Below are 6000 nucleotides of genomic sequence, written 5' to 3'. Positions count from 1 at the left end.
GTTGGCTGTTGCCATGGCTCCGGCAAGCCGGGGGAGCCCAATGAGCGCTCTGCGGCGGTGCCGAGGGGACCAGCCATTTTGCTTATGGAAAACAATGTGACATATTATGCTGTGCTATACCGGGGAATAAACAAAAATCCCGTCGGGGGACGCAGGAGGAACGGGCACATTAGTGAGTAAGCCGGGCGGCAGAGCGGGCTCGCGAGCTGCCATTTTGACAGGCTGGCGGCCGCCGCTCCCGCCGCTGGCCGGGGGAGGTGGAATGCGGGGCGATAATGCTGCATATCTGCTGTCAGGCAGCGGAGCGGGGGTTTGTCGTGTGAAGGCAGGGCTCCTCCGCAGTGCTGTCTAGCCACCGCTCGGAGCCCAGCCGGGATCCAGGGCAAGGGAGTCGCCGCTGCCGCTCGGAGCGCGGCCGGCGCCGGGCGCGGCGCTGCCGGGAGCAGGAGCAGGTGTGCGGCTCGGCCCGGCGCCGCTGCGGCTCCCGGGCTGCTCCCGCCGGGAGAGCTGCTCCAGCCGCTGGACTCGGCCACAAAAGGGAACCGCTGTGCGCCTCGGCTGCTGCGGGAGAGGTACCTGGGCACGGGCTGGTGCAGGTCTGTGGCACAGCTGGGCACAACTTGGTGCAGGAAACAGGCTTCTCTCGGTAGCTGTGCCTTGGCTTTGGTCGGTGGCTGCTTTAGGGTGGTTGCTGAATTCATTGATCTGACTGCGTTGTCCTTAAACGTTTCGATGTGAGTGTTGTTCCATATGGTTGCTGATTCAGAAGGATGCTTCCAATAGATGATAAATTTTTCAGTAGGTAATTCTACTAAAAGGCAAGGATTATATTTTTGTTTGGATTGTCATTGTGTTTTTTATTATGAGGATAGCGTGGGTGAAATAAAATATTATGGAACTCGTGAGCATGTTTGCCTTACATCACGGAGTTCATCACTAGTGGATTCCATGCATTGTGCTCAGCCTCAGTGTTAGATTTAAATTGTCCGACTGCTGCTGTGCAGTATGTAGGTCATAATAAAAAGCAGCTTTTTCACCAGCTTTCGATGGACTGCATGCCCCAGTGCTGTGGTTGATTAGTTCGTGGTACTTGTGCTGTTAAGAGTAGTGGTATTAAAGCCAGCTCACACCTCCTTTTTAAAGATATCGCACGTTCCGTGCTAGACAGAGCACAACACACCCATTGTGTCCCTCCGTTTGGCGTTCAATAAAAGGAAGGAAACGAGCACTCCACATGGAGCACCAGCACATTAATAGCGCAAGACGGTTAAACTTTTATTGAACAATCCCAGGGATTCTGAGATAATCTACTGAAGGTAGAGACAATAAAAACACTAAGACGTATATAAGGAACTAGTAGGAATGGGAGAGGTCTTCTGATAGGGACTGTGTGTTAATGCTGTGTTTTCAGTGCAAGATGAATTGTTCCGAATAGTTATTAATCACAACACATTTGCTGTAGTTAAACCTAGGTCAATAAAACCCCAATCCCTTAGGACAGATAACGTTTCTATTTAAAGTAGATTTTCCTAACTACCAACTGTATTCTTATGCATTAATACAATTTCTGAATTCTCTTATAATTAAATGCATTAAATTATTCTGAAAACTGATCTAAATATTCTGATTCCCTTTGCATCTATAGAAAATAAGATGATATTTTGGTCTTAAGCCTTTTTTAATGATATGTGGATATAAATCCCACTGAGATGAGCCATTTGTTTGGACAGTTGAGTGGGCATGAAACCAAGAATTCGAGGTCTGGTATCTTTATAGTTAAATTAGTAACCAGCACTCTGTAACGAGGAGCCAAATTCCAGTGTTGTTTCTGTATATATCCTGCAAAGGCATTTGAACAAGCATGATCAGCAACTATCCCCCAAGTGAGACATTGCATTTGGAAACAGCAGTATATAATTGAATTGCTACTATGTGTTCTTCCCATTAGAAAAGCTCCATTTTACTTGAACCATTTCAGGATTCTGTTTTTTGGTGAATGCACACACACCAACCTCTTTATGCCTCTTTGTAGGGGTCACACAGTCAGTGGTTTAGAGAACTGCCTTCCTCTGTGATCTGGAAAGTGGAATATGCCTTTACAGTGTGGCACTGCATGAATATTTATGATTGAGTCTGTAATTATGAGGAAAATTATAAACAAGCAGAGCTAAGATGTTGGTAAGTCTTTAACAAAGAGGGAGATTTTGTTACAACAATAACATGGATATAGCAGTATACAAAGTAAAGGATCTTGCAGTTCAAGGTGAATTGATTCTCGCTGTGGATTCTTCTCACTTAGAAGAATTTATGGTTTGAGGAAAATAAGTGAAGACTAGCAATGACTAATCACTAAACAGTGTGCACCCATTAGGTGCTGATAGATGCATCTTATTAGTCAGTATTATATAAACCAATATTCTGTGCTCTTTCCATTCTGCTTTTCTCCTTTTGTTATTTTTCTCATATTGATTCCCAGCTTCCCTCTGCTTCCTTACTGTCTCTTTGGCAACATCTGATCCCATCAGAGCTATTTGTAAATCAAATCGGTGACTGTCAGTAGTGGTCATGGAGGTATTGCAATAGAATCTGATGTGGAGGAAGAATTTAAATGAGTTAGAGGTAAGAAACAGCAACCAAGTAATGAGCGTATCCAGTGCAAACTAATTCCACATCATGTAAGTTTTAAAGGCCTAGAATTGGGTCACTGATGTAGAAATCAAATGGGCATACATGAAGAGGGACATTTTTCCTCTCATGATGAATTGAAGTGTACTTATAAGGTCTGTTTACAAGGTCTTCTTGTAAAGAAGGTTTACAAACAGACCTTGACAATAATATGATACCGGACAATTTGGAAAGTTTGGTATGAGAAATGGTAGCGTAGAGTTCTAGTTGAAGTCTAGAAGTTTTTCAGGTTTCAGTGGAGCCATGGTTTTTATCAAGAGGTGATTATGCATTATTGGAAAGCCTCTAGGTTGTCCGAAGTCAGGCTCTCTCTTGGTCAGCAGAGATGTAAATAACATCAGCTGTCATGCTTTAACATTACAGTCGCTTCAAACATTTTTTAGACAGATGACCTTAGAAGGTGACTCTGGGTCCATGTGTAGCTCTCAAACAGAATACCAACAAAGCAAAACCAGGCAGATTAATCCTAAAATGCAGTGTCATAGTAGCAGGTGCAAATAGTAATGGAAATAAGAGACCAGGATGACCGAAGGAGGTAAAATGAAGTGGTGTAACAGTTTATTTGGTATGCTGTTTGTTTAAAATAATCAGGTTTGAGCAAACAGTGATAAGCATCAACCAATCATGGGGTGTGTAGAGCACAGTAACCTTATAAGAGCTAGTGTGGAAATGTGTTGTCTGTGCTCTGCCTGTGGTCTCTTCTCAGTGTACTTACATACGTGACCAGCCTGTGAGCAGCAGTACAGATGGGATGTGCCCAGGGAAGACACAGTTATCGAGTTAGGGTATGTTGTGTGATGTTACACTGTGAAATGGCTGAATGTCACTTCTGCACCAGAAGGATCAGGTATTGAATGTAATACATCAATTATGTGGTTTTGTCTGGAGTGCACAGCCTCTGTCAGATGTGACCTTGGAACAGTATTTCTGCTCTGGTGAGGCTGTCTGCACAAAAATAGACATAAAAATTGTCAATTTCTAGCTGTTTGTAAACTAGAATTGTACAAATGTATACTTTGTTGCTGTGTCCTACTGCTCTGGTACCAGTCCTTTCTCATGTCATTATTTCCTGTTGGATTAAGCATGTTACTGTTGCCAGTGTGCATTTCCTTTCTTTACTGTTCTGTGGAGCTTCCTATAGGAGAGAAGACTGTGCCATAGATGCTCTGTGTTCATTTTTATTCAAATACTCTTGTGTCTTTTCATGAAAGTGTTTTGACAAAAGCTGACCTTTCTGAAATTATGAAGCTTCTTAACATTTAAAAGCTAAAACAAAAACTAGAAAGACTTTCAAAGGCACTGATGTAATGGAAAAGTTCATGTATGGGAGGGAAAAGGGAGAGAAGTACTTAAAAGGGCAGCATGTATCTTTGAGTAAAGGCATGCTAGATGACAGCATTTTAGATCTACTCCCGCTTTCAGTGTTTTTGAAGCATGTAATATATTTTTCTGTTCAGATGTGTTGTTCCATAACAATGATACATCATAGCTAATGCTGCTGTGATGTAGGAAATTCCAAAGGCGGACCCGTTTCTTCTGTTATTTCTAACTTCTTTCCCTGAATAGATTGGTTTTTTTGGTCTTTCTGTACTGAATACAGATAGTGTTCTGACTCATCCACCCTTAAAAACCTCACCAACCACCATCAGGGGGTTGAATAGCACAGATGTGGTTCTGTGTTCTTAAGTAACCTGAGTAACATAGTGCACTTTTAAAGAGGTGATACTGAAGGTCCTGAGTCTCAAAGAATAGTGGGAAAAACACTAAAAGGAAAAGCAAACATTCTTCCTCTCAATCATTACTATGATCAAACTATACACCAAACTTTTCCATTAGCCTTTTCATAAAACAGCTGTTAAATAATGCTGAGAGATAGAACAATGAAAGCTTTACTTCTCTTAAGGGTACTCATCTTGCATTTTATATACAAATATTTAAGCAGTGTACAGCTGAATCATTTGATGGGTACCTAAAGCTATCCTTAGTTTAGCAGCAGTGGCTTATCAACTAAATTTGTCCACAAGCACAGCAGCTTTATTTTTTTGCTTCTTCAGGACCCAAAAGAATATGCAGGAATTCATGATAAGACCAAATGGGAATGGAATCAGTAACTGCAGTTCTTTCACAGCTGAAAATCAGATTCATTGAAGTTTATGAAAATAGTAAAATGCATTGATTTCTAAGGGTTGCATTTGGTTGTAGGATCATGAGTTATGCTAATCGGAGATCAGTAGTTGTGACTGAAGGTCGAAATAGGTGGAAGGGTCTTTGTGTTTTTTCAAACAGTTTTAAGAGCAACATGTCTGGTTCCTTAATGTATTGTTTTTGTGGTTTTTTTTTTGGTTTGGGTTTTCATTTTGTTGTTTTTTTTTTTTTCTGAGCAGCACCAATAGGTGAAATCCCAGTTCAACAGGCAGCAAGGCTGAAAGGTGACTGTAACCCTTGCTAAGAGGCTTATGCTGGATGGGGTGGTCTGTGATTAGAAGGGTAGGGACTGTGTCAAGAGCAGGACAGCCACAGGGCGTTCTTGTCAGCATGATGCCATGCTGTCTGAGGACTCCTAATTAACCACAGCCTGAACATGAAGCTTCATCACCACAGTGTACCTGGAGTGCTACAGTGTTTAACAAAGCCGCGTATCTCTCACTGGGATTAACTTGCTGAAAACTAATGTTTTGTCAGGGTTTAGTTTTAGCAAATGGTGGGATGGGGGAGGCTATCCAAGATTCAGTTATCTGGATCAATTCTGATGTCTGAAAAATCCATGAACTAGAAATTGCATGTTACTACAGAGGGCCTCTGTGCATACAAAAGGTGTTTTCACTATCTGAAGTGACTACAAATTAAAAGTAGTGATTCAGGCAATAGAACAAAGCATGGGTTAGATAATTTGGGTGCTTTGACTGTTGTTTTTATTTTAATGTTCATTTTTTCTTAATAAAAAAATTGGACATAATTATAAAATAAAAATATCTTCATTTTTTAAACATAAATGTATATAAACATTTATATAAACATAAATGTAGTCTGACATGTTGGTATCAAGCGGGTGCAAAATTACATTTATAAGGTACTAAATACCTGTTTCTTACTGAATTTTGTGTTCATTTGAGAATTTCAAATTCTCTTATCTGTTGAAATGAGAGTTTTTCTAGTATGTTGGACTATGCTAAATAAGGAAGAGTATTGATTATTGATTGGTGAGAATTACAAAAAAAATTGTATTTCATGAAGGTTATTTAGTAAATCTTCAGCACAGGATGTTTTGCTCTCTCCAATAAAGCAACCATCATGGACCTTCATAAGGAGTGGGTT

At 40.9% G+C, this 6000-nt stretch overlaps 1 protein-coding gene across 2 annotated transcripts in view; it reads left to right on the top strand.

Moving 5' to 3' along the window:
• The first annotated feature begins 243 nt into the window (after positions 1 to 243).
• The window catches only part of SORBS2 (sorbin and SH3 domain containing 2), a 144881-nt gene continuing 139124 nt past the window's right edge, over positions 244 to 6000 (top strand). Inside the window, exon 1 of one of the 2 annotated variants that reach the window (XM_041479779.1) lies at positions 244 to 596. The gene's annotated coding sequence lies outside the window, so the exon portion shown is untranslated. The remainder of the gene's footprint in view (positions 597 to 6000) is intronic. The other variant, XM_041479792.1, reaches the window with a different exon arrangement.

Source organism: Pyrgilauda ruficollis, unplaced genomic scaffold (genome assembly GCF_017590135.1).
Source record: "Pyrgilauda ruficollis isolate IOZ18807 unplaced genomic scaffold, ASM1759013v1 scaffold5, whole genome shotgun sequence".
Lineage (NCBI taxonomy): Eukaryota > Metazoa > Chordata > Aves > Passeriformes > Passeridae > Pyrgilauda > Pyrgilauda ruficollis.
This window is presented reverse-complemented; position numbering and strand designations above follow the sequence as displayed.